At 41.4% G+C, this 18,788-nt stretch overlaps 1 non-coding gene across 1 annotated transcript; it reads right to left on the minus strand.

Annotated features, from left to right (window-relative positions):
* Positions 1–16,793: 16,793 nt before the first annotated feature.
* On the minus strand, positions 16,794–16,900 carry LOC140854411 (small nucleolar RNA R71). Its single transcript, XR_012137626.1, has one exon. It is a non-coding gene; the product is annotated as a small nucleolar RNA R71 (small nucleolar RNA).
* Positions 16,901–18,788: the final 1,888 nt, after the last annotated feature.

Below are 18,788 nucleotides of genomic sequence, written 5' to 3' on the forward strand. Positions count from 1 at the left end.
TTTTTGGGATTTCCTTCTTTCTTTTCTCTTGTTGCAGGCCAGACGTAGAAGTTGCCCGGGCAGCCCTCGCCGTCGACGTCCCTTACGACACCGAGCCTTCAGTCCCCCGAGCCCTTTCGAGGAGTTCTCCCGCCAGGGCTTCTGCCCCGGAGGTCTGTCTCGAGGAGATGCTACGGATCGAGAGGAGGAGGAGAAGGGAAACGCTGGCCCGCAAGTTCAGCGGCTGTCGAGCTGCCACTGAAGGTTCCCACAGCTTCGAAGGAGACTCGAGGGAGAATTCCTTTCACAACAGAGATTTAATAACAAAACTGGCCGGTGAGTGCGTCCTGCCCGAGAATTTTGAAGTAGTTGAACGGGGCGGCACCGGTCAAGGGGGTGGAGTTGCCGTCATAAGCTGCGGCGGGCTTCTTGACGTCATCGGGGTCGACGGACCAGAGGTGGTCGGCACTGATGGTGGAACAGTAAAACTTGTTGCGGGGGCAGTGGAAATAGTGCATGCTGACCCCATCGAAGTACCTGGGATGATAATTGTCGGAGAGAAAATGGTGGTGGTGTATGCCTCCGATGTTACCGCGGCCACCGGGGTACTTTCGGTTCTTCTTGAAGCAGGTCGTCGTTGCTGCCGTCGTCGCCGCCGCCGCCCCTTGAGTTCTATCCCGCTCTTTTCTCCTTAGGGATAGGGTTTCGGCAATGGGGTGGAATGAGGCAGAGGGTGAGAGCCGATGGGTTCATCATACGTATTGGGAAATACTGCTGAGAAAGATGGAACTAGAAGGAGAAGTCGAAAGCTTGAAGCGGTCTCTAATGTATTATTTTCAGGTCTTGTCGTATTGTTCTTCTTTCTTTGGCCTTCAGGGCTTTGTAATGTATACCTTGTTAATCAAAATGAAAAGAAGATTTTTTGTTACCTTGTCCGCACTTTGTGTTAAATTGTCGTCCGTCGAACTTCTTTTATTTTTTTGTCTCATTCGATGTCGATGTTGTCTGAAGGTTCCTGGTCGTCACCACATTGGTTTGCTTTTCTTGTCGTCTTTCTTTTTTGGCCTTCAGGGCTTTGTAATGCATACTTAGCTAATGAAATGAAAAGAAAATTTTTCATTACCTCTTCTACTCATGTGTTGAGTTATCGTTTGCCAAACTTCTTTCTGTTTTTGCCTTGCTCGATATCGATGTCATTCGAAGGTACCCAATCGTCGTCGCATTGACCTGCCCCTTTTGTTTATGGCCGCAGATTTGTCTGGGGCCACTTGAGTTTGACGCTTCCTTTCAGAATTCGAGCTCGGGGGTCTGAACTTCTCGTCGCCTTGAGGAAGCCATCTTATCCTTGGCCTATGTTGAGAGCCCTCTTGGAGACTGGGGATTTTTGATAAGAATCTCCGTCCTCGTGGAGATGAGGTCCCCTGTATCTTTGACGTAATTTATTTTTCATTTGTCGCTGGTGTAGTTCGTCGCTTTCCTTTTTAACTTCCCCCTTTTTTTCTTTTTCTTTTCTCGAGTGAGGATTTTTCCTCTACTCTTAGCGGGGTCGCGGGAGCGCGGAGGGGCCGTCGAGAAGATTTTCTTTTTCTTATCTGATCTTGAATGACCAGATCTTAGTTGGCGTCAGGATGAGGTTCTCCTCCTATTTCTGATGTAGTCGATTTTCGCTCAGGTTAGGACGAGGTTCTCCTCCTGTTCCTAACAGGGCTGTGGGGGCACATATGGGTCACTGTGAGAGCCTCTCCCCACATCCGGTCTAAAAATAATCGGGCCTTCGACTTTGCTCATGTTAGGACGAGGTTCTCCTCCTGTTCCTAACATGGCTGTGGGGGCACATAAGGGCGTTGCAGGGCCTCTCCCCCCATCCGGTCTAAAAGTAACCGGGCCTTCGACTTTGCTCATGTTAGGACGAGGTTCTCCTCCTATTCCTAATATGGCTGTGGGGGCACATAAGGACGTTGCAGGGCCTCTCCCCCCATCTGGTCTAAAAGTAACTGAGCCTTCGACTTTGCTCCTATTAGGGCGAGATTCTTCTCCTGTCCCTAACATGGCTGTGGGGGCACATAAGGGCATTGTAGGGCCTCTCCCCCCATCCGGTCTAAGGAGAACCGGGCCTTCGACTTTGCTCATGTTAGGGCGAGGTTCTCCTCCTATCCCTAACATGGCTGTGGGGCACATAAGGATGTTGTAGGGCCTCTCCCTCCATCCGGTCTAAGGAGAACCGGGCCTTCGACTTTGCTCATGTTAGGGCGAGGTTCTCCTCCTGTCCCTAACATGGCTGTGGGGGCACATAAGGGCATTGTAAGGCCTCTCCCCTCATCCGGTCTAAGGAGAACCGGGCCTTCGATTGTGTCGAGACGAGGTTCTCCTCCTGTTCCCGACACGGGTAGTTTTGATTGTCCTGTCGATATAAGCTCGTGCCAAGAGAGAAGACATGTGGATATAAAACTTTTATTTAAAGTAAAGTTATCAGTAATACATTCATAAATTTTTCGAGCTCCATGGTCGCGGGAGGTCTGCTCCTTCGAGTTCTCTGAGATAGTAAGTTTCAGGCCGGACTACCTCCTTGACTTCGTATGGGCCTTCCCAGTTTGGAGCAAGTTTCCCTTGATCCTGAGGTTGCGAGACAGCAGCTCGTCGAAGCACTAGGTCTCCTGCTCTAAAGACTTTATTTTTGACCCGAGAGTTGTAGTAGCGGGTGACTTTCTGTCTGTAAGCTGCCATCCGAACTTGAGCTACCTTCCTCTTTTCTTCTAACAAATCGAGGTTGGCTTTGAGACCCTGTGAATTATGATGCTCGTTGAATGTCACGACTCATGCTGATGGGAGTTTGAGCTCAATTGGGATAACAGCTTCCATTCTGAAGGCTAGAGAAAAGGAGATCTCCCCCGTGGGCAGTCTTTGGGTAGTTCGGTATGCCCACAACACATGATAAAGTTCGTCTGCCCAAGTTTTCTTCGCTCTTTCGAGCCTTGTCTTGATTCCTTGCAGCAGGGTTCTATTGGTCACTTCAGCTTCGCCGTTGGCCTGAGGATGGGCTACTGATGTGAAGTTGTGGGAGATGTTTAGGTCCTCACAAAATCCAGCAAATCTCGCTCCCATAAATTATCGCCCATTATCAGTAATTAGGGTTCTTGGTAGGCCAAACCTGCAAATGATTGACTTCCAGACGAAGTCTTGCACTTTAGCTTCTGTGATTTTTGCCAACGGTTCAGCTTCAAAGCACCTGGTGAAATAGTCAATTGCTACAGGAGAAATTTCCTCTGCCCTGACGCCATGGGAAAAGGTCCAAGGATATCTATTCCCCATTGCGTGAACGGCCATGGGGTGCTTAAGGGTGTAAGTTCGGAGGCAGGCTGTCTTTGGATATTAGCATATCTCTGACATCGATCACACTTTCTGACGTATTCAATGGAGTCGCGGTACATTGTTGGCCAGTAATACCCTTGTCGGAGCAACTTGTGGGATAAGGATCTAGCCCCCAGATGGCTTCCGCAGATTCCTTCGTGCACCTCCCATAAGGCGTAGTCTGCTTCCGAAGGCCGGAGATATTTTAAAAGGAGCAAAGAGTATGACCTCTTGTACAGTTTGCCCCCATAAAGGATATATTGGGAGGCTTGATTTCTGAGCTTTCGAGCTTCTTTTGCATCATGAGGAAGAGCCCCGTCTCTAAGATATGCCACCAGTGGGTCGATCCAATTGGGTTCATGGCCGATTTCCATCACGGACCGTGATTCTTCCATACTTGAGCACTTCAGAACTTCAAAGAGGACTTCCTTGGGTAGTTCGGCCAGAGCCAGTGTATCCAACTTGGAGAGAAGATCGGCCCTGGTATTTTCTGTTCTTGGAATCTGCTTGATGTTGAAGCTACTAAAGGTGGGGACGATCTCTTTTACCTTTTCAAGATATTTGGCCATGCTGTCCTCCCGTGCTTCGTAGTTTTCACTGACTTGTCCCACTACCAGTTGGGAGTCACTATAAATTTGGAGCCAATCTACTCCTAATTCTTTGGCGATCCTCAATCCTGCGATCAGAGCTTCATATTCCACTCCATTATTCATCGTGGAGAATTTGAAGCGCAGCGCGTACTCCACGACGATCCCCTCCGGGCTGATCAAGATCAGGCCCGCGCCTGCACCCGACATGCTGGAGGATCCGTCCACATAGAGGGCCCAAAAGTAATCAGGGAGGTCTGTTCCTTCTTCAGAGGAGTTCGCTCGGGACTTCAGGCCGTCAGTTTCACCTTGTTCAGGTTCGGCCTCCTTCGGGATAGTGCATTCCACTATAAAGTTTGCCAATATCTGGGCTTTTACTGTCGGTCGAGGTTGATAGTTGATATCGAATTCTGTGAGCTCGATCGCCCATTTCACTATCCTCCCGGAAGCATCCGCCCAGTGTAGAATCGCCTTAATCGGCTGGTCGGTGAGTAACGTTACGGTGTGCCCTTGAAAGTAAGGTCGGAGCCTCCGGGCTGCAATCAACAGGGCATAAGTTAGTTTTATCTAATTTAGCATACCTGGTTTCGGCATCTCTCAATGCACGACTGATGTAGTAGATCGGTCGTTGAATTTTTGTTTCTTCCTTAACAAGAACTGCTGCGAGAGCCATAGGGGAGACCGCCAGGTACAAGAATAACTCCTCTTCGAGTTTGGGCTTCGCCAATAGCGGAGACGAGCCAAGGAAGTTCTTTAGTTCTTCGAACACCTGTTGACATTCAGTGGTCCAACAGAAATCCTTCGGTTGCTTGAGGGTTTGGAAGAAGGGTAAGCACCATTCGGCCGACCTCGCAACGAAGTGATTTAGGACTGCCACCCTCCCTGTAAGGCGCTGAACTTCTTTTATCGACTTCGGAGCGGCCATCTCCTGGATGGCGCGAATCTTCTCCGGATTGGCTTCAATTCCGCACCCCGATACCATGAAGCCCAAGAATTTTCCTGAGCTCACTCTGAAAGCATACTTAGTTGGGTTCAGCTTCATCTTATATTTTTGAAGGACGCCGAAGGTCACCTCGAGGTCCGCGACATGGTTCGTTGAGGATTTGCTTTTCACGAGCATGTCATCCACGTAGACCTCCATGTTGCGACCGATCTGCTCTTTGAAGATTTTGTTTACCAGCCGCTGATAGATCGCACCTGTATTTTTGAGGCCGAAAGGCATGACCCTGTAATAGTAAAGACCACAGTTAGTAATGAAAGCAGTCTTTTCTTCATCTTCTGGTGCCATTCTGATTTGATTATAGCCGAAGAATGCGTCCATGAAGGTGAGAAGCTCATGGCCCGAGGTTGCATCCACCAGTTGATCAATTCTGGGCAGAGGGTAGCTGTCCTTTGGTCAGGCTTTATTCAACTTTTTGAAGTCTATACACATCCTCCACTTGCCGTTTGCCTTTTTGATGAGGACCACGTTGGAAATCCAGTCAGGATAGTTGACTTCTCTAATGAATCCAGCCTTCAGGAGTTTATCCACTTACTCGGCTATCGCCTTTTGCCTTTTCGGTGCATGACCTCGAATTTTTTCTTTCATCGGCCGATGCTTTGGATCAATGGCCAGACGATGTTTCATGACCTCTGCATCAATCCCCGGCATGTCCGTCGGAACCCAAGCGAAAACATCCGTATTCTTTTGTAGAAAATTAATGAGCTGCGCCCACACCTCTTCCCCCAGGTTGGAGCCGATCTTCACCACATGCTCTTTATTCCCATCATTCAAAGGAATCAAAACAAGATCTTCAATTGGCCTGCCCCTTTCCTCAGTGAGGTCATCACGGGCGTCCAATCTATCAACCGGACAGAGGTCAGATTGGTCACTTCTTTGCAAGGCTATGCTGTAGCAGTGTCTTGCCAGAGCTTGATCTCCTCTGACCTCTCCAACCCCCTGACCCATAGGAAATTTCAACTTTAAATGGTAGGTCGACACCACAGCTCGGAGGGTGTTAAGGTCGGGCCAGCCAAGTATTACGTTATAGGCGGACGGCGCCTTTACCACCAGGAAGTCCACTCGTGCCCTGGATTGTTTCAAAAATTGACCTGCAACCACAATCAAGGTTATCATTCCTTCCACGGGCATGGCATCACCCGTGAACCCTACCAGTGGGGAGTTCACCAGCCCTAAATGATCATCCAGAATGGACATTTTCGAGAACGCATCGTAGAACAAAATGTTGGCTGAACTTTCATTGTCGACAAGAATGCGGCGCACATCGTAATTAGCTATATTTAAAGAAACTACCACCGCATCGTTATGAGAAAATTGAACTCCCCAAGCATCTTCCTCAGTAAAGGTTATGGATTCCTCAATCCTTTGTCGCTTGGGAGGTCCAGCCAATACACCGGTTGTTCCCTGCTAGGATTCCCCTGAGATGGTGTTGGTGAAACCGGTCGGAGACCGATTATCGGGCTGCTCCATGTCGACTGCCGTTGCCGGAGGAAGAGGAGCCTGGGAAATCGGAGATGAGGCTGGGGCTTGCGGAGCTCGCTGAGATCTGGCCGTGGAGGCCGTTGACCGCCTGGTGGATGCCCTTCGGGGAGGCATCAGGTGGAGATCAGGCAGGCAACCGGAGGAGGAGATGTCGGAGAAGATGACCGGAGGTGGTCCCGTTGAGTGCTCCTTTAAGAACAAGGGTACTGCGAAGACACAGGCTGCCCTTCCTCCAGTGCCAATCCTGTTGGTGCAAAAATCCACCGACATCAGAGAAGCTGGAGTCAAGGAAGTCGCGATCGCCATCGAGACCTGCAAAGAAAGTCTAAATTGGAGTTGGGGGTGCTCCGACAAGACCCTTCGAAACTCAAGTCAGTTCTCTGCCTCAACAAGAATGGAGTGCTCGAACGAAAATTTTAGCAGAGTTTTGAGATAGAGATTAGAGCTTAGAGAATAACGTAACTGGGGGTCCCTTTTTTATAGGCAGAGGGCATAACAGATTGACAGCGACGTCTGTAACTACCTGGTAGTAGGCCGTTCGGGGCCATGAGGAGTTTGTTACGGAGAGTAGTGGAGTGGGGTCGTGGCCATCGCCATGCCTGCCACGTGGAGCCTGTTGTGGAGAGTGGAGTGATGTCCATTGTCGTGACTTGCCAGAGCATGATGGAGTTGCATGGGATTCGTTACAGGAAGTGGAGCAGAGTCGTGGCCATTACTGTGGCCTGCCAGGGAGTCCAGGCCCGTCGGTCGAAGCTCGATTGGGGTATCTGGTGGAGAGGGGTAGCTTTTCGTCTAAGAGGAGCTCGGATGTTGCTGGCGAGCCTTCTACTGTTGGGTGCCTTGGGTGCTAGTACTGCAGGTGAAGGTCATCTGCTGTAGAAGCTCGGTCAGGTGCTTTCTGTGGATGAAGTTCGGTTTCATGCAGAATCCGACAGAAGGTCGACCGGCAGTGGATGTCGGATGGCGCTGGAGAGGTTCACCCGCTGGAGGGGTCGCCGTGCTGGAGCCCGTGTGTCGTAGGAGTTCGTCCAGAATCTGTCCGCTACAGAAGTTCGGTCAGAGTCTAGTTCCCGTAGAAGTCCGGATGGGGATCATTTGTTGAGGAAGTTCGGCCGAAGCCTGCCTGCAATAGAAGTTCGAAAGAAATTCATTCACAATAGAAGCTCAGGTGGAGGCTTACAGTAAAAATCTGATGTGGACCACTCGTAGTAGAAATTTGAAGTAGACCGCTTTAGTGGTAGCTTGGAGTAGATCACTTATAATAGAAGCTCGGAGTAGATCGCTTGCAGTGGGGGCTCAGAGTCCAACCCTTGTAAGAATTCGGATGAGGTCTACCTGCAATAGGAGCTCAGGGCTGAGGTCCGGCTCCCGTAGGAGCTCGGACGAAGTTTACCTGCAGTGGGAGTTCGGGGAAGAAGTCCGGCTCCCGTAGGAGTCCGGATGAAGTCCAAAAGATGGTCGATCGTCGTAGAAACTTGGATAGAGTCCGTCCGTCGTGGAGATCTGCTATTGGAAAAGTTCGGCCACTGACGAACTGATGAAGTTCTGGAAGAAATTCGTATTGGAGTCGATCGAATCCTGTTAGAAAAGATCTGGAAGAGGTCCGGAGAATGGTTGACCCTTGTAGGAGGTCGGCCGATAGTAGAATCCAGAGAGCACTTGGAGCAGCCTGATAGACGATCGAAGAAGCTTACCGCTGGAGAAACCCGGGAGATGCGGTAGGAGTTCATCCGTCGGGGGAACCCGGTCGACACTTGTGGAAGAAGCCGTGGGAGTTTATCCGTTGGCAGAACTTGAGAATATTATGGAAGCTCGACCGTCGGAGAGGTTCGAAAAGATGTCGCCCGAGGTTGGACGTCGGTAGAGTCCCGAGAGGGTCACTCCTGATACGAACTTCGACTGGAGGGTATTTTATACCCAACATGGATGAATTATACGGTTACCATATGCCAATAGGTTCTTGAATGATGCTTGGCAATCTTTTGACCTATCCGAACATCGGGTATTATTGCTAGATGGTCATTTTGATTGATATAAAAAAATTATTCTTATACTACCGACTTAGGTTCGAATCTATAGGGTCGCACTCAAAAAAAATTTCTGACTAATCATATGGCTGATCAATGATTAAGAATCATTCTAGGATAAAACAGTCAATTCGATTGATGATTAACCCTATGCAAAAGTTATAATAAATTAATTTGCTAATTATTAGTTAACTATAGAAAGATTGATTAGTAATTAGATTACTAATTAGTTCAATTTGATTGAGCATTGAGTTTTAGATCAAATCTAATTGAATTAGATTTAATTTGGTTTGACCTGATTAGGTTATGAGATGATCTAATCACTAAAGATGTTCGATTCCTAATATGATCAGGACTGGAACTTGATTAATTTTTGATTTGATTAAAATTTAATTGAAGTTATTTGCTACTTAATTAGATTAAGTTTAGTGGTCCAATTAGTTTTAATCTAATTTGGTTGGTTTAAGAATCTAATTGGATGAGAAAATAATTCGAATTCGAATTCCTTGCACCTCCTTTCTCTGTGCCCTCTTATTCTTCACATAAAAAATATTTTTATATAATTTTTCTCATATTTAGAAGTTTTTTCTATGTCCTCATCTAATTTTTTTTGAATTATAAATTGGTTGGTTTAAATTTGAGTTTAAATGGGTTTGAATTTGAATGAAAACCTAGAGTCTAAATTGAGTTGGACTCTCCTCTTCATGCCACCACCTTTCTCCATGCATAAAGTACTTTTGCATGAGATTGTTTGCACCATTCTGATGTTGGTTGACCCCTTTCTGAGTTTATAAGATGAAGATAAAATTTGGTTCAAAATTTAATTTAAATTTGATTTGAATTGATGATAAGGATTAACCAACATTTGAATTTGAATCGAACGACCTCTTTCTTATCCTTATCTTCCAGGGGATGCTAATCTTAAAAAAGGATTAGTTTTGTGTGAGATTAAGAGTGATTTTTGGCATGAGAAACCTGAGAGTGGGGGCATGAAAAGTTGAGAGTGGGTTGGGCTTCCATGCGTGAGAAACAGAGGAAGTGTTCTTTTTCTCGAGCATGAGCTGTGGGTTCTAGGGTTTCAACTCTAAGATTGTGAGAAGAAAATACAAGAGTGATCTTGTCCAATCTTTCACACCACCACCTTCTCATAAAGCTTCATCTTCTAACTTAGAGGAGTCTGGGAGATCCGAAGAAAGGAGCTTGGATTAGCCATCTAGAGCCTTTGACGTGAGCTAGCACTCCCACAAAGAAAGATCTGATTAGGGCTTCAAGTGGATGATCTGTAGAGGTCGACGATCTGTGTGGCTGCTCGATATCAGTAAGAGCTTCGTACCATACCTACCAGTAGCAAAGATCATCAACTTTGAAAAGGTGATGAATTCTGAACTCAACCAATATGATCTAAAGGTTAGATCAGATTTAGGGCATCGATGTGATGAATGCAGTTTTCTATTTTATATCAGATTTTATATGTGAAATTTTTATGTCCTAGATCCTTAATAGTTGTTTAGATCTGATCTAAGGCATATTTAGAAGATTAAAATATTTAATCTTTTATTATTTTATTATAAAATTTTATTTGTGATACGGAGTTCTTTGTAGCATTTGATGCTGGTAAAGAAGTTGTTTGGTTATGGAAGTTCATTAACGAGCATGGGATCGTACCCTCCATTGATGGTCCAATCTTTCTATATTGACAGCAGTACTGGAGCTACAGCTCAAGCTGAAGAATTGATACTCCATCTGTGAACTAAATATTTTCTACATTGTAATCAACTTTTTCAATAAGATCGAAGTAAAGTCGACCTTAGGAAGATTGACTGAAAGGAGAACTTCACCAACCCATTAACTAGAGCAATCGGATCTAATGAGTTGATGATTTAAAATGGATGATGGGTATTTGATACCAATCTGATTGGCTTTAGTCCAAGTGAGAGTTGTTGGAAAATGTATCCTAAAGCCAATCATCGAGATTATAGATGATTGTGCTCCATATAAGTATATGAATTATAAAATGATAAATGTTATCTGACAGATTCATCATAAGAAATACATCTTCTAAAATAAAACTCATATGTTATGTTGAAGTCCTTAGAACTACTACCAAAATGATAAAGGAGGATTTATCATGTGGTTCTTAAATCCTGCTCGCGACCAAATGATATAATTGTCATAAAGATGATAATTGTATCAAGTGTAGGTCGTTGTATGCCATATTAGTTGGTTGTCCTCTTAATCAAGACATGTGGTGACACGGATATGGCATACGGGAGATATGTAGGAGTATATTTTACTGAGTGTGACCACTTTCGGAGCACTCTGTTGTCAAGGGTTGCTCTGATAGGATATGGGTATATGAGTTCCTCAGACCTGAGACTGTCTCGATGACTTGTAAGCAACTCACTATGCTTTGGTGCCAGACTATCTGAATTTTTAATTTGATGATGAAAGTTTTTTAGGTACAGTCAAGTATTTGTGAAGTCTGAGTGCGAGTCAAGATGAGATTGATCGCTCCAAGTAAAATTAGAGATGATGTATCATTGTGTTTCAATTCAGCAAAATTTTGACCAAAGTGGTCCTAGTGAAGAGTCATAGGATTTTTGAGGTTGAGACACAATATGGACCACTCATCCTGGGCTGATAGTTTAACCCAATGTCATCCTTGAGTATCGAGTGTCAAAGGGATGAATTATATGGTAACTATATCCACATGGGTTCTAGAGTATTGCTGGGCATACATTCGGTCTATCCAGACATTGAGTCCCATTGCTAGATGGTTATATCGATTAGTACATAAATTATTTTTATGCTACTAGTTTAGATTCGAACCTATGGGGTCACACACATAGAAGTACCTGTTTGATCAAATGGCTGGTCGATGATTATGAATCGTTAGAGGATTTAATTATCAATTTGATTGATGATTAATCCTATGCAAAGGTTGCAATAAATATTTACTAATAGTTAGTAAATTAAAAGAATAATTAATTGATAATATGATTATTAATTGGTTCAATTTGATTGAGTAATGAAGATTGGTTAGATCTAATTGAATTGGATTCAATTAGATTGGCTTTGGATTAATTGGATATAGTCCTATTGAATAACAGGACTTATTCCAATTGATCTCAGGGATGCATGAATTTAAAATTATTCTAAATTGAATATAATTCAATTATTTTTATATAAGCTTGGATCGGATCTAACCCTATGGAATAATAGGCTTGATTGGATCAAGTCCTAATATCAAATGAAGCACCTGATCTCCATTTAGAATCAATCCCTGGATCAATGAGGTTTTAATCTAACTAATTATAAATTTAATTGGAACCTAATAATTGGGCTAGGAATCAATTAGTTAGTTTGTTATAACTAATTCTTAAGTTAGTTAGGATTGGGTCCAAGAATTAGTTAGAAGTTGAAAAAGATCTTGAGTCTTATTTGGAATAAGACTTAACCAACTTGAAACCGCACCATACGATATAAGATCTCCGTGCACCACATTTTTTAATGTTGAGAAGAAACCCCATGCCCCATTTTTTTGTGCACCCCTTTCCTCTCTTCATCCCGTGAAAAAGGAAGAGGCATCCCTCCCCTTGTGGTCGCCCAAGAAGAAAAAAAAGGTAAGGGGGCATCCAAGAGTTAGATGCCCCAAACTCCTCACACCTACCCTCTCTTCTTCTCTTCCTTCTTAAGATTTTGTTGCTGGTTTTTCTGCATCAAGGAGAGGCTTCTCTGCTGGTTTTATAGTAGAAAATGAGAGAAAAAAAGTTCTTCCCAATGAGAGAAAGATAAGGAAGAAAATGGGTCTTCTTTCTTATGCGCAGCCTTGAAGAAGAAGGAGTTCTTCTTTCAGATTTTTTTTTATATTTTTTTTAAAAATAAAAATTAGATTAAATTTTATTTTTTATATATATATTTAAAGAAGAAATATCAAAAAAATTTTGGTTGCGGTTTGGTCCTTCTTGATGTTTTAGATCAAGGAAGAAGATGGATCTTCTTTCTTGTGCGCAGCCTTGAAGAAGAAGGAGTTCTTCTTTTAGATTTTTTTTTATTTTTATCCAAGATAAAAATTAGATTAAATTTAATTTTTAATATTAAAATTTAGAAAAAAAATATCAAAAAAATCTGATTGGGTGTTTGGGGATCTCTAGAGTTTTAGATCTAGAAGAAAAGGGAGAAGAAGAAAGGAAGAACGGTTCTTCTCTTGGATCCCCCTTTTAGATTTTTTTAGGTCTCAAGATTTCATATAATTTTTAGTATGAGAAATTAGATTAGATCTGAGTTTTATCATAGAAAATTAGAGAAGAAAAGTTCCTCTTAAGGGTGTGAAAGGAAGAGAGAAAGGTTCTCTCTTATGCATGGAAAATTAAGAAGAAAGGGTTCTTACCTTGAACTCTATTGTTGAGATCAGATACATGGATTCAGGAAGAAAAAAGAAAGGATCTCCTTATTCTTCAATTTTATCATGTTCTTCTCAAATCAGCCAATGGATGGTATCTTCGCGAGCTAGCACTTTCGGAGAAATCGATCAGTACGAGGACTTCGTGTGGATACCCGTAGAGGCGGGATGTGTGTGTGGCTGCCAAGCATCAAGAAGAATCATCTACCATAGATTCTAGATGCGGTGATCTACTACCCATACTTAGGTATGAAGTTTTATATTCAATTAATATTTAGATATGATCTAAATATAGATTAGATATGTCCTGTACTTACTGAATTTTTGATTTCAGATGTGCATATGTACATATTAGTTCATGCCATAGATCCTGTATGGTGATTTAGATTTGATCTATGTATGCATTATAGATTAAATTATTTAATCTATGCATATTTTACTGTAAAATTTTTAAAAATGCATGCACATCACCCACCATGCTTCCCTTCAAATGGTATCAAAGCCAAGTTCGTTATGACATGAACATATATGCATGTAGAGTTGAAATCTAGATTTAGCAATGCATCAGATGTATTATGATCTGATTTTAGATATGATCTAATGTAAAATTAGATCTAATACAATTTAGATTTGATCTAAATTTTTGCATATATGATATGTGAATAAGATTAGATGTTCTGAGTAGTAAAGTACTTAGATTGGGTAATCACCAGACCGTCTGATCATAGGAGAAAGTAGGGTTACATGACCACTCTTCTCATTCAATGGGGTACTCTTCATGGTGTGTAGGGGTGCCACTGTGAGGTCCCATGAAGAAGAAAGCGAAAAGAGAAAACTTACTTTCTTACAAAATTCTAGATCTTGAAACCTTAGGTGTTATTGTATGTGATATAAGTTGCAAAGAAACTAGTTACATTTAATCTTGATTCATCAAAATTGCTTTGATTGAAAATCATGAAAATTTAGATTTGATCTAAAAGATTTTATGATTTAATGTAAAAGATTTACATAAAGAATTATTTCATAATCTTAACCCATATTGATGCTATACTTAATTAAGAATTAAGAAATATATTTTAGATCTAGAATTATAATTGAAGATCTAATGATATTGCATAAAACATGGGGCATGGGATAGCTCAAATTAGATCTTTTTAATTGGGTTAGACCTAAGGTTAGAATCAACAACTTAATGGACTAGAAAGAGTAGTTGATTCAATCTAACCAATAGTTAATTTAGATTAGATCAAGGGCACTTTAAATCAAAAATAATAGTTGTAGTTGATTGATTTATGTCACAAATTGACATAAAAAGTATCAATTAATATCTAAATTATCTAACTTTATTAAGAAATTGATACTTGTTATTATATTTTGCAGAAGAAGAGATCATCAATAGAAAGAACAAGGAAAGAGGATTCCAACGGCGCAAATTTTATGCAAAACGGAGTTAAATTGACCCAGAAATTGAAGAATGAAGAAAGAAGACTCAATTGGGTCAAACCCGAGTCAATACAGATCAAAATTGGTCAAAAATCAACTGATTTGGTGATCTGGTTAGCCGCCTGGTCCACAGCAACAGGCGCATGGACCATGGACCCATCGGCGCACCATAAACCCCCTAAAACCTCTTAGTCCCACATCGGAAATTTTGAAAACCTTATAACCCCCAAATGCCTATAAAAAGCCCCCAAAGGCCCTTGTTTTATGTATTCTTCCTTCCGATCAAGCTTGTAACCCTAGATAATGGGGTTTTTAGCTCTCTTTTCAAGCCTCGAGCTTTGAGGTTTTTGTAATAAATTTTTTTTATATATAAAATCTTATTTTTATGCAATTTCATCTCTTTACATTATGCAATTTATTTTTCTTGCAATTAGGATAGTTTAATTTATGCAATTTAATTTTATGCAATTAGGTTAGTTTAAATTATGCAGTTTAAATTTATGCAATTAGGATAGTTTAATTTATGAAATTAGGGTAGTTTATTTTTCTGTATTTAAATTTTGTAAGTAGATTTAGATCATGTCTAGCTAAGCATCCCTTCTAGGGTTTGCGATGAAGCTAGATCATGAGTAGGGATTTTACATAGGGTTCTTTCTTTTTCTTAGGGTTTCTTTTTCTTCCTCTTTTGCCAAGAATTTTTGATGAACTACAGTTGGGTCAGAGTCCCTTCATAGTTCATGCTTGATTCAGTGCATAGGAGGAGAAAACCCTAAGGGATCCTAGTTACTACTCCCCTGTAAAGAATCTTGATAGGTTATCGTTGGGCCTTAGTCCCTTCATAATCTATGCTTGGGAAAGACAAGAGGAGTAGTCGTTAGGATCAATAAGAAAAATTTTAGGTAGAATTCCCTAATCTAGATCTAGTGGATTCAAAAACCCTAGATCCTTAGTCTTATTGTCTTTAGCAAACAACTTTCGACTTTCGATTTTTGTTAAAGCTCACTTGAGCATAGATTTGAAAATCATTTTTAAAACCAAGTCTCTGTGGGATCGACCCGTACTCGCTGGTCGTGCTACTCTGCACACCGTGCGCTTGCGGTTTTATTTACAAATTTTAAGATTTGAACATCAAGTTTTTGGCGCCGTTGCCGGGGATTTGGCGTTTTAAATTATTTTCAAATATTTGTTCTTCGTGCGTTATAACTCTCTTTCTTTTTTTCTTTAGGTTTCTATATTTAGTTGGTGATTGCTGGAAAACTCAGGTACGCTTCTAATTTCTCTTTTATTATTTTTAGTTAATTACTTTTGCTTTTAGACCTAATCATTTGAATTTACTTAATCACAAAAAAAAAAAATATAAAACAAAACAAAAGACATTTCATAATCATGAAGTAAAATATCAAAATAAAAAAAAAAATTCTAAATTAAAATCTTTTACATTCTTGGTCATCTTGTTTATTTGTATTTGCATTTTCATAATTAATCTAAGGGCATCAACCCATTAACAAGATAAGGTGGGGATTTCATTACCCTTCCTTAGCCCAAAAACCATCTCCATCATATTGCATTACCTAGACTTTTAATCTTAAAATCAATTAGACGTCAACCTTAAGGAATTCGAGCTCAATAGGACAAGGAACCCTAAGAGTTCTACCAAGTTTGAGTTGTTTGATTAGTTGGTGTCTAGGCAAGTCCCTGAGGGTGGTTTGTTAAATTGGTTCAGTTGCTGGCCTGGCCAACTCGTTTGGTGTCTAGAAAGGCAACGATGAGTGAACCTCCCACCTCTTATACTTACCTGGCTAACTAGTTGATCAATCTCCACTAGGAAGGTTTGAAGGGTCATCTTGGAACAGTTAGGAGCTGTCTAGATTTAGGTTAACCCTAGGATAGATTGAGTTTAATTTATTGATTCACTTGTTTGAAAAAAAAAAAATTTATTTAAAATTTAAATTAATTTGGTTCTTTTCTTTAGATTTAGGACTCCTTAGGATCTTCTCTTTAGAACTTTTTCTCTTTTCTTTCTTTTCCTTATACATAAAAATTTTATTAAAAAAAAAAATAAAAAAAATTATATAAACATCGAGAACCGTACACCTCGTGTGTGGAGAAGAGTGTCGGGTCGTCTAGTTAGAATTGAGTCAATTCCTGTTGTTCCAATGGCTGAACCAATCCAACCCATGACCCTTAAGGATTTGTGTTATCCAGTTGGCTCCATCCAACCATCTTGTATCAGGTTGCCACAACCCACAGCTAACAATTTTGAAATCAAACCTCAAATCATAAATATGCTTCCAAAATTCACAGGATTAGAGGATGCTTATATATTTATTAGAGAATTTGAGGAGGTATGTGCAACCATGAAACTGCAATTAACAGAGGATGAGGTCAAACTTAGATTAATCAACTTTGCCCTTAAGGACAATGCTAAGAAGTGGCTTTATAGTCTGCCAAACTATTCTGTCACTACCTGGGAGGGCTTTGTGAGAACATTTTTAAAAAAGTATTTTCCCCATCATAAAACAGCTAGGATTAGGAATGAAATAAATCAATTTTACCAACTAGCTGGTGAATCATTTTGGAAGTACTTTGATCGTTTCAAGAATCTTTTGACCCAATGCCCACACCATGGAATAGAAACTTGGAGACTATGCCAGATCATCTATGAGGGGTTAGATTCAAACTCAAGAACCATGCTAGAGTCCATGTGCCAAGGCCAATTTATGGACAAAGAAACTACTGAAGCTTGGCAATTCTTAGAAGACCTAGCCGAGAAAAATTTACAGTGGGAAACAACTAGGGAACCTGATAAAGCTACACCTTCAAGAGGAGGAATGCATCAAATTCAACCAACCTTAGCATCAGAGGCCAAGATTGCAACCTTAACACGTAGATTGGAAGCCTTAGAATTACAGAGACCAGCCAATGTAAATCAAATATCTGCACCCATGTGTAAAGGGTGCAATGCACCAAACCATGTCTTAGAAGAATGTTCCTACTCGAATGAGTGTGCACAGGTGAATGCCACCTATCAAGGACCATTGAACAATCCTTATGCACCCACATATAACCCAGGTTGGAGGAATCACCCGAATTTCTCATGGTCTCAGAATCCTAATGTAGGTAATCCAAATTTCAATCAGCAAAATCTAAGGTCCAACCCAGTGATGAACAACCCGCCAGGCTTCCATGATAATGACAAAAAAATTACCTCTTTAGAGAAAAGCCTAGAAGCCATGATGAAAACACATACCAGCTTTATGCAAACTACGGGTCAACTCATAAATAATAACACCCAAGCTATAGCCCGTCTGGAAATGCAAGTAAGTCAGCTGGCTTCGACCATTAGTGAACGAGAACATGGTAGGTTACCTAGCCAACATGAGCCAAATCCTAGGAACCAAAATGGTCCACGACCCCAACAAGGAAACCAAGTTAATGGTATAAATGCCATTCATACCTTAAGATCAGGAAAACAAATAGACAATAAGGTAGTTGCACTTGATGATATAGATGACTCATCTGCCGAGTCACCTTCTAAAACTACTACCTTTCAACCTCAAGCACCAGAAACTAAAAATTCACCTAGTCCAGTACTTAAAAGTCCTAGAGCTCCTTTTCCAAACAGACTGAAATCCAATAAATCTGAACATTTAGACAAAATTTTAGAGGTATTTAAACAAGTCCAAGTTAATATTCCTCTTTTAGATATAATCCATCAGGTTCCAACTTATGCCAAATTTTTAAAAGATCTCTGCACTAGGAAAAGGACCACTAATGTACCAAAGAAAGCATTTTTGGCTGCAAGTGTCAGTTCATACCTATCTAGCCATGTGTCAATTAAATATAAGGACCCTGGAGCTCCAACAATTTCTTGTGTTATTGGAGAAACCAATATAAAAAAGGCCTTGCTAGATCTAGGAGCTAGTGTGAATATCCTTCCATATTCGGTGTATGAACAACTAGGATTAGAAAAACTTCAACCTACTGGGATCACATTACAGTTAGCCGATAGATCTCTCAGGATCCCTAAGGGAATGGTCGAGGATGTTCTGATAAAGGTTGAAAATTTCATTTTTCCTGTAGATTTTATTGTTTTAGAGACTGAGCCAGTTGCGAATCCTAAAGGACATATACCTGTCATTTTAGGAAGACCATTCTTAGCTACGGCCAATGCTGAAATCAATTGTCGAAATGGTCTAATGAAGTTATCCTTTGGGAATATGACCATTGAGCTTAATATTTTTAACTTAGAACAGGAATCCTCTTCTCATGCTGATGTCAATGTAGTCCAAGATGGTATTTATGAATCCATTGACATTAGTGATGATGAAGTCGACCTAGAGTCTAACCCCTGGTTAATCCATGAGTCTGAGGATGTCAATGAAATACTTAAAGAAAATCAGATTAATCAGGAATCGACACTTCCTACTGAACCAATCATTGAGATGGTGAACTCATCACCTAAACCATCGATAGAGGAAGCACCCATTTTAGAACTGAAGCCCCTCCCAGAACATCTC

Source organism: Elaeis guineensis, chromosome 16 (genome assembly GCF_000442705.2).
Source record: "Elaeis guineensis isolate ETL-2024a chromosome 16, EG11, whole genome shotgun sequence".
In the NCBI taxonomy this organism is placed as follows: domain Eukaryota; kingdom Viridiplantae; phylum Streptophyta; class Magnoliopsida; order Arecales; family Arecaceae; genus Elaeis; species Elaeis guineensis.